The 10,557-nt window shown below is 43.6% G+C and overlaps 1 long non-coding RNA gene across 1 annotated transcript; it reads right to left on the bottom strand.

Annotated features, from left to right (window-relative positions):
• Positions 1-10,551, bottom strand: LOC143271787 (uncharacterized). The gene is made up of 4 exons (XR_013048923.1): positions 10,301-10,551; positions 5,311-5,478; positions 2,849-2,927; positions 1-907 (listed from the first exon to the last, which is right to left on the bottom strand). It is a non-coding gene; the product is annotated as an uncharacterized LOC143271787 (long non-coding RNA).
• Positions 10,552-10,557: the final 6 nt, after the last annotated feature.

Raw genomic sequence — 10,557 nt, 5'->3', positions numbered from 1 at the left:
AGTGTCACAGTTTTCAGAGACAATTTCTCTAACTCCTCAGTGATAATATACAGGAAATGTCAATCTTCACACAAAAATTTAATCCCGATGTCCAAGAGGAAAATGAGCCAGAACAGAACAGGAGCAGAGCTGGGGAGAGAAGCAGTGGATAGGGAGTAGGGACCGGAGCCAGTGAGGAGCCCAGCGAGCTCTCGGAATCAGGGGTGTTTCAAGTTTCCAGCTAGTCTTCAAGGTTCAAGGTCCAACCTTCCAAACAAGAACATGAACATGTGCTCGTGCGACACACACACAAGCAGAGACGCACACACAGTGGCTTGTGTGTGTATGTGTGAATCTAAGAGTTTAGGCACCTAGAATCGTTTTCATGTGACACTGGACTTGGATATTGACGTTTTCTTCGGAAACCCGATCACCAGCACAGCACACAAGCAGAACCAACAGGGACAGTCGAGCCAGGAAGAGAGAAGCTGTGTGTGCTCCATCCTCTCTGAACTTAAAAAAGAAGCCCTGGGACCAAATGTCCATTGCAGCTTCTGAGAGATCCAGTCCGAACACTGTTGGCGCAGATTAGTGTGACTAACTGGTACTCGGACCGCATGGTACAATAGAATAACAAACTGCCCAGAGGAGCAGCCGCTGAAAAATAAACAAAGCACATAAGTAACTTCGTGAATCAGAGAAGCTGTTTAGAAGTTCAAGTGCTGCATGTCACTGGGGCTCAAAGTTTCCAGAATGGCTCTGTGAGTGACGAGGTACAGATGCACAAGGCAGGAATTCAGAGAAGAGTTCATCTATATTCCTAAGTCTGCACTGTATCCACGTGTAGCTGAATAAACAACTGAACACGGGCTGTTGAGTTTGAGTTTGCAAGGTCTCTTCTGTATTTCTGGAATGTTTTCATTATAACCTAAGACAGGAATTGGTGAGAAATATGGTTGTTCATTTTGATTTTGAATACAGGAAAATATACTACACAGAATGATGGCTCTTATTTTTGCTTACCTTTAAGCTCTAAGTAACAGATAATCATTCAAATATGATGAAGTAACTGTCATCAACTGTTCAATAATTGGTATGTCTATGTATTGTGTTTACAAAATAATAGCTAGGAAATTGGAAATACAGTTAGGTATTCTCTCATTTTGCCTGTTTTCAGTGTAAATTCTAACAGCAAATAGATGTGCCTTTTTCTGGACCACAGTACTAGTTTAAGGACTTCGGGTAACTTCTGAGCAAATCACTCAGGAAGTCCCTAAAGGTTCCTAACCTTCATCCAAATATTAACAGCAGATACACCATTCATCTTTGTAAACATAGAGTTATGGTCTTATTTTAGAAAACAAATATGAAATTCAGGTCAACTTTTACCAGACTGGTGTGTTTAAACTTTTGATCTCAGAAATCAGATTATTAAAAAAATAAAATCAGGAACCCTGTCATTCAGGTCAAATTTGGGAGGAAACAGTTAAAATCCTAGCCTGATAACTAACACCAGTGATTAATTGCTTTTTCAACATGTGGATTATCCTGGTGCCAAAAACTGTGGAACAATTGTCTACAAATTGGAGAGTCCCTGATGTCAGTGCTCATATTTTCTTTGGAGTTCACTAAGCAATTATGCTATACTTTCTAATGATTGAGCAAAATGGTATTGTGCCTTGGGGCACATTTTGATGAACTACAGTTGTACTTCCAAAATCTAAGAGGCATATGCATAAAGAAGCATATTGTCTAGGATAGAGTTGTAGTTGACCTTGATGTTGGATTTTAGGGGGTTGCAAATGTCTGTCATGAAACTCTGAATATGTTTGCTATTGATAGTGCATCTGTATATTAACTAGTTGACATAAAATCATCTCCAAGTAACTGTTTAATTTCTGATTCACTTTTGCCTGTGTGACTTACTACTTTATAACTCCTGCTCATATTCAGTTTAATTTGTTATTTGTATTAAGGTACCAAATGTGTCCTTTAAGCAGAAAGATGTTATCTTTATTTTTTTACTTCACCCTTTATGAAATTCATCTATCATTTCTTGCATGACTTTTTTAGCACAGTTGAAGTAATTAGGTTTCTGGACTTAGAGCAACATAAAATTGACTAGAAAATTAATTACTTTTTGAGTTTATGTATGAGGACAGACTATCTAATGTAACTACAACCATCTGAAATGTTCTGTAGCTTCAGGGAAGTTAACTTGATAAGCAAATGATGTTGGAACTATAGTGAACACTACTTCTTTGAAAATACTTACTTTTTTCTGGAGCTGAGGACCGAACCCAGGGCCTTGCGCTTGCTAGGCAAGCGCTCTACCACTGAGCTAAATCCCCAACCCCAACATATTTACTTTCATTTTATGTGTCCGACTGTTTGTGTGTATTGCATCTTGTGTGTGTCAGGTGCCCACAGAGGCCAGAAGATGGCATTAGCTCCCCTGCACCCTGAGCTACAGTTTTGGGCCACCGTGTAAGCGCAGGGAACAGAACCCGTGTTCCCAGCAGCGGCGGCGGCGGCGGCGGCGGCGGCGGCGGCGGCGGCGGCACGGGTGTTTAATTTCTGAGCCATCTCTTCCGCCCTCCGAGCACCACTTTCTAAGGGAGATGTTTTCAAGCTAAATAACCTCAGTTTTCAAGGTCAACCAAGTATAGTAGCGCAAGCCTACCATCCCCACACTTAGGAGACGGAGGCAGGAGATTAGAAGTTCAGAACCAGCATGGCTACGTGGTGAATGAGACACACACCCCCAAGGTGGGGGTGGGACACACAACAACAAAAGGGCGTGGGGTGTGGCCTCGTTGGTGGGGTGCACACAAGGCTATGGGCTGCTGCAGACCAACACCATACATACCTGTAATCCCAACAGGGGGGTCAGAAGTTCAAGGTCATCCTTAACTAGGTGGGGAGTTTGTGGCCAGGTATGTGAGATTCTGTATTAAAAAAATAAAAATTAGACACCACAGAACTTAAAACTAAGAACTGCAGACATGGAAATTCGTCAACACTGTGAACATCAACACTCCCAGTTGTCTCAAAATCTAAAACTAATATGTGCCTAGCCTATTTCACTAACGAGAAAAGCTGCATTCAATATAAGAATTTAGAATAAAAGTTAAAATGATAGTTTTTTAATTCTCGGGGGCATCGTCAGATTGCTGAGGACATCAATAACTATTCATTTACATAAACACTACACTGCAAAAACATCATCTATCAGGACTCTGAATTTCAATTTACAATAAATTGGCAATCTCAATATCTCAGTCTCTCTTTCTCTCTCTCTCTTTCTCTTGGCTCTAAATGCTATTTTGGTTTTCCTCTTTTTTTATTTAAATAATTTTTTTTTCATTTATTTTACATGCTGACTGCAATTTCCCCTCCCTTTTCTCCTCCAAGTCTCCCCCTCCGCACCCCCACCCCTGCTTCTCCTGCCCCTCCCCATCCACTCCTCCTCCACCTCCATTCAGAAAGGGGCAGGCCTCCCATGGGCTTGAACAAAGCATGGCTCATCAAGTGGAGGCAGGACCAAGCTCCTCCCCCTGCATCAAGGCTGGGCAGAGTAACCCAGCCTGGGGAACAGGTTCCCATATCCAGCTGAGTGCCGGGACAGGTCCTGATCTCACTGCTAGGAGCCTTACGAAGAGACGACGCTACACAACTGTCACACACACACATGCAGAGGGCCTAGGTCCGTCCCATAGAGGCTCCCAGACTATTGGTCCAGAGTCTGTGAGTGCCCACAAGCTCAGGTCAGCTGTCTCCGTGGGTTCCCTGTCATGTCCTCCGACCCAGCTTGTACATTCCCTCTTAACAGAAGGGAAGCATATGTGCTCATTTATGTGGTAAAGGCTGCTATAGAGCAGAACTGACTTTCTGTCTGGGCCTGGACCACAGTTCTAAGGCCAGTTAGTTGTTCAGAAGGCTGAGGCAGGAGGACCAAGAGTTTGAGGCTAGCCTCACATTATCAAGGCCTGACTCAAGATTTTCTTTTAAAATTTCAAGGGCTCAGAACATCACTCAGTGGTAGAACCCTTGCCTAATGTGCGTAAGGGCCTAGGTTTATCCCAGAACCAAATAAATCATAAAATGCAGATTGTTCATTGAGGCCCACGGGTCCTCAAGATCTGGGTCCTGTTTCGCTTGATGCTGTTCCCACAGTCCTGTCTTGGAGTCTTTCCATTTATCCAGCTCTTCCCCGCTCCCTTCATGCTGGTTGTTTCTGGGGCCCAGAAAAGTCTCTGAGGGCTCCACAGGCTTGACTCCATGTTTCTCCAAGTCTTTGCTCAGACACCTGTCTCCTTGTCATTTTTATCATTATTAATATCTAGTTGGCATTCGAAGAAGTGTTTCAAAAAGATACTTTCATACATATATATCATTCTACTGCATTCTCAGTCCCACATCAGCTCCCCTGTCTCCCTGCCCCCTCTTCTGGCCCTCTTCCTCCCAGACCCCTCATGGTAAAGAGACAAATTCTCTCTCTCCTTCCTCCCCTACTACTCTGCAGTAACACACTCATTGCACCCTACAGGTCACATGCGCACACACACACACACACACACACACACACACACACACCACACGATTGCCTCAGTCTGAAATTGTCTTGGTCACTGGTTTATTTACTGATTCACTCCCTTCCGTAACAGAACGTAATGTCCATGAAGGAAAGGATTTGACCTACCTCAGTGCTGTATCCTCTGCCCTCGAATAGTATTCACATAGTAGGCACTTGAATATTTGTCCAATGAGAAAACAAATTCACTAGACATTTTCAAATGGTATTAAAGAAACATCAAACTGAGTCTACCAGGTCAACCCCGGTCCTCGGGGGAGACCTTGATCTGGAGGAGGTGGGAATGGGGGGTGGGCTGGGGGGAGGGGTGGGCGAGAGGGGAAGAACAGGGGAATCTGTGGCTATTATGTTGAACTGAATGGTGTTGTAAAATAATAATAATAATAATAATAATAATAAAAAAGAAACATCAAAAGTATAAAGTGTTTTTAGGTTGAAAGTAAGTATATTTATTCCTTTTGTGGAAATATGACTTTTGTCAGACTGTAAAATCGTTATAAAATGATGCCTTCTCCCAAAGCTTTATAGGAGTGAAAATATCTTTTAATGAAAGATTACTGTTAAATATGCTTTAATATTAATTTCAATATTACTATTATAAAAGGCTTCACACTCATAAAAAAACACCAATGATTTTCAAAATCAAGCTTGACAGGATGTAACGCTTTTCAAGAAAACAGACCAAAAAAGACAGAAACACAGCAATAAAATAGCAGTGCACAGATACATATTCTCACTTCAGCGAAGTCTTTTTGAGAGCGGTGAGGATAAAGCACATTACGTTGCTGAGTTTCAGGCTTAGCTTCCATCTATCACCAACCACGTAAACTTTTGCTGAACTTATTATTGGCTTGAGAGAATCAAGCAATGCTTTGCATCCACTGAAAGGCAGAGAGTCTCCGTTCCTGTTGCAAAGGATTCTGTTTTTAGTTCTTTAAATACAAGCAGAAGTCTGTTCTGGAAACCAACCTAACATTAGTCTTATTTTTAAAACCTAAACCTTTCTACAGTTATAAGTCCCTTTTCTTTTGTTAAGTCTTTCCTGTAACACCCACAAATGCGTCTTTTATTGATGACACTGATTTTGAGGTGAAACCATTTATGACCCTGTGGGAGCCCGTTCTGGGGTACCTCGTGGCTTTACCCAGCAGGTCCGAATAGAGGATGATCAGGACCACGGGCCTGAGGGCAGGTGTCTGAGATGGTCTGCACTTGGCTGTGCTGGGGGAGGAGGTCTTTTGCTCCACCCCTTGGCGTCTCTATAAAAACCCTGGACCAGCGACAGTCGGGGCCCATTGGAATAGGTTCCAGGCCCTCTCGAGGCTATCCTTTATATTCTATCTGTTTATCTCCACAAGATTCTCCACTATAAATCCTTCTATCTAATATTTCCTGCTGCTCGCACTCAAGAAAACTCTGGGAAGCTGTGGGGGTGGTGGGTAAACGCCCCACATGACCCCACATCTCATGCTATTAAATAAACATGTCTGTTATGGCTTGACCTCTAGTGCAGGGTGGGAGGGATCCAGCCTAGAAAAGAATCTTGTATAGTAAACATAAAGGGCCTTCAGAAGAAATGTATGAACTCAAATGAACAGAACTTTTTAAAAAAAAAAAAAAAAGCAGAACATGGCCAGGTGGCAGTGACACACGCCTTTAATCCCAACACTCTGGAGGCAGAGGCAGGCGGATCTCTGTGAATTTGAGGTCAGCCTGCTCTACAGAGTGAGTTTTAGGACAGCCAAGGCTACACAGAGAAACCCTGCCTTGGAAAACAAAAACAAAAGCAAACAAAAGGCAAAACATGACAAAGCCATTCTGAGGTAAAGCAGACATACTTTGGTGACTGAATCTGATGGAGGTACTAAACTGTAAACATGCTGGAAAGCTGCTAGGCTTTTCTTGGTGTAGCAGGGTGGGCTGTGGGCAAAACAGAGACTTGAAGAAGCATAACACATTTGTGCAGGAAGGAAGAGTTCCACTTTTGACCAGCTGGAGTGTCAATGCCTCTGCGACATGCATACCCAGGTGGGTCGACAGTTTAGAAGTCAATTGGATGCATAGGTCTGAAGCACAGTAGAAATACTGTGGGCAATTGTATGTATTGACCTATATATTTATTGTTTATAGGTTACACAGTATAATAATAACATCGGTTGTAAATCAGTTACGAAGTCAAGTTCTTTATAAGCCAGCTGTTACTAGGGTCCAGACCTTGCACATGGTGCCTATAGAAGGTGCCTGGTCCTCGGCAAGGCTCTCCAATACATGATCACCTCTAGATTACAGAAATCAGAAATAGAAACGGTATCCTCCGTAACCAGAAGGAACTCTGTAGCTTCAGGAGTCTATGGGAAATCGGTTGTTCCAGGTGAGCCAGCCCCTCCCTCCTGAGAACAGTTGCATTTCTCGTCTCTAAACATGCATGCACAGAGTCCTGGGAAATGGGAATCAAGACCCAACTCCCTGATTAAACTTTCACTCCGGAAAGGATTTTCCATTATTTCCAAATCACCCCCAAACCCACTGGATTAAATCAACATACTTTTCACTGTAAAGATTTCATGAACTAGAAATGGTGGTCCTTGGCTTCAGGGTGTCTCACAAGTTTACAATCAAGTGTTTGCCAGAGGTGAGGTTCTGGGGAAGGATTAACTTTATAGCTCAAACAGGGGTTGTTGCTTTTTCTCATTGGACCAGAAGTCTCAAGTTTTCCCTCGCTGGAATCTTTCCTCGGGTCCTTCTTTGTCAAGTGGGTTTCCCTGAACTATAGCTTGCTTTATCCAAGAGTGCAACTCACACATGCTATGAGGAATCAGCAAAACATTAGCCACCATCTTTTGTAACCTGATCATGGGAATGACATGCACACGTTTTCCCTTATGCTATGGCTAGACCAAGTCCCTAGGTCCAACCCACACTCCAGTGGGCACTCGATCGCTCGAGGGCATGGATACCAAGAAATGAGACCACTGAGGCTATTGTCAGATGCCTGCCTGCAGATCACTAATATTTATCAGTCTTACCAAATGAAAACAGGAGGGAATGGTAAGCCTGACCAATGTGCTTTTTTTCTATGTGGAGTTAGGTGATAACGATGGACTTTTCTGGGCCTTTTAATTTCTTGGTGAAGGTAACTTAATCATCAGCATCTGCTTAGGGCCTCCCACAGTTCTGTGCAGTATGAACTCAGGAAATGCTGACTGACAAAGATCAAACAGTATGTAGAAAAGATAAAGCCTGTTTCTGTCTAGAGCTACTTGGAAACTCCAGTTGAGGCTTTTAAAAGTGTGATTTTAGCCTCACGCTTCCAAAATGATTCTCGCGAGACTTACTTCTTTTAGCAAATACGAATTTCCCCTACATCTGTCGAGTGAAAATCTTACACGTGTGATACGGAAGACAAGAATTTCTTGTAGCCTGCCAAATTTCTGCCTCACTGGAAAATACACAGATGACTGTTTCACACTGTGCCACTAGGTACGAGTTATATTTCACAGATTAACAAGAGAATATGTTCTCTTAAGCTAACTAATTGCATCAAAAAAAATTAACTAGCGGGTCTGGAGTGATGACCTGGTTGGTAAAGTGCCCGCTGTGCAAATGAGGGCCTGGATTCAGATCCCCAACACCCGGGCAAAGAGGTGGGTGTTGCAGTGAACGTCCTTATTGACTGACTAGCCAGCCTAACTCCAGATTCAGTGGGAGAACCTGTCCCAGAAAATAAGACATAGCCAGGCGCTGGTGGCGCACACCTTTAATCCCAGCCCTTGGGAGGCAGAGGCAGGTGGATCTCTGTGAGTTTGAGGGCAGCCTGGTCTACAGAGTGAGTTCCAGGACAGCCAAGGATACACAAAGAAACCCTGTCTCAATAATGATAATAATAATAATGATAATAATAATAATAATAATAATAATATGTGGAGAGCTGCAGAGATGGCTCAGCAGTTAAGAGCACTTCCTGCTCTTCCAGAGGCCTGAGCTCCAATCCCTACAGACAGCAGCTGTTTAAAACTGCTTCTAACTGCAGCTCAAGGGAGTCAGATGTCCTCTTCTGGCTTCTTCAGGCACACGCACAGACACACACACACACACACACACACACACACACACACACACACACACACGACAATATTTTTTAAAGAGGTAAACCAATAGAAGACACCCAATGTTGATCTCTGCTGTCCTACACTCTCTCACACACACACACACATGCATGTGCCCACACTTATGCACACACATCCACACCCACGTGAACTCGTACATACTCAACCCCCCACACACCCATATTAATTAGTAATTCAACCACCTTAAGCATAAATAATCACAAAGTGATTTTCAACCTCATGAAGAGGATCCAAAATGGTTTCAAAATGTGATTTTATCATTTTCTTCATAAACCTGGTTACTAAAAATAGAGGGAAAACCTTCGTCATAATCTTGCCACCAAAAAATGGCCACTGTTAACTATGTTCATGTCTGTACCTACATATCATTTTGCATATTTAAAGGTGTATATAGCCAAATGTGGTGGCCTGAACATAAATATCCAGGAGTCAGAGGAGGAAGGATCATGTGAGCCCGTGAGATTTGAGAAAAGTCCGAGCTGCATACTAAGAAACTATCTCAAAAATAAAAAATAAATAAAAGTGTATCTAGGTTATCACAAATGAGAGCATATTCCTTTTCATGATTTATGAACGATTTCTAAAACCAAACTTCCAGAGCAAGTGACTCTTGATGACGAGCTAAACAAGGCTTCTCGCAGGGTGAGCAGTGGCTAAATGCTACACAGAGCAAGAAGTCAGCCCGGACACCTTGTTAAAGCTCTTGTCCCCAACGGGATGACTCAGAACACACACAAGATGGGTGTCTGCTGTGTGCCCTGGTGTTTGAATTATCCTTTCGCTTCCTGCCCTTCCTGACACAGCTTTTTTTCCTGTGCGGCCACCCTTACACACGCGCTTTCTCCAGTGTGACTGAATATCAGGCTTTGGTCACTGAGTCATTGTGCTTTTTTCTTTCTGCTGAGGACTCTACACCCTCCGTTCACCCCTTCTCTGTCCTTCTGCTCCCACCATAACTGGTTCAATTATATTTGGGGGGGGGGGTTGGTTTTGGTTTTTTGAGACAGGGTTTCTCTGTGTAGCTTTGCACCTTTCCTGGGACTCTCTTTGTAGACCAGGCTGGCCTCAAACTCACAGAGATCCGCCTGGCTCTGCCTCCCGAGTGCTGGGATTAAAGGCAAGCGCCACCACCACCAGGCCAAAAATGTTTTTATATGGGGTCTTCTATTAAAACATATCTCACCTCACACCTAGGGTCCAAACCAGACATTCCCAGCTCCCCACATTCCACATTCTCTCTCTGGTGTTAAAGCTTTATCCTAACACTTAGGGATTGTCTCCAACTTCTCCCCTTTCTTTATCCTGACGGACCTCTATTAAATGATCAGTGGGTACAGGTGCTTGCCACCAAGCCTTACGACCTGAGTTTGATCACCACCCCAGCCTACAGAGTGGAAAGGAAGAACCAGCTTCCTCAGGTTGTCCTCTGACTGCACCCGTGTGCATACATAATGCATCCGTGTGCATACATAATGCATCCATGTGCATACACACATACACACAAAATAAGTGAATGCAAGGCTGGTTGGTTTGGTTTTTCGAAACAGTTTCTTTGTGTATCCCTAGCTGTCCTGGAACTAGCTCTGTAGATCAGACTGACCTCGAACCAACAGAGATCCACTTGCTTCTGCCTCCCGAGGGCTGGCATTAAAGGCGTGCGCCTGGGCCAATGGAGATGCTTAAACAGAGCATGCCTGAGAATCCTGACCTGAGGGCGGCAGCGGCAAGCTGCGAAGAGAATTATGACTATTACTGAAATAATCAAAGATGATGGATAGGGAAATGATGGCCCGCAAATCTTGTCCTGTCCAAGCTAACTGGTCTTGTCTGGGGACCACAGCATCAACTCTTCTGTCT

The sequence above is a fragment of the Peromyscus maniculatus genome, chromosome 2, assembly GCF_049852395.1.
Source record: "Peromyscus maniculatus bairdii isolate BWxNUB_F1_BW_parent chromosome 2, HU_Pman_BW_mat_3.1, whole genome shotgun sequence".
NCBI lineage: Eukaryota > Metazoa > Chordata > Mammalia > Rodentia > Cricetidae > Peromyscus > Peromyscus maniculatus.
Note: the sequence above shows the minus strand (reverse complement) of the source record. Positions and strands in the feature narration are given on the sequence as shown.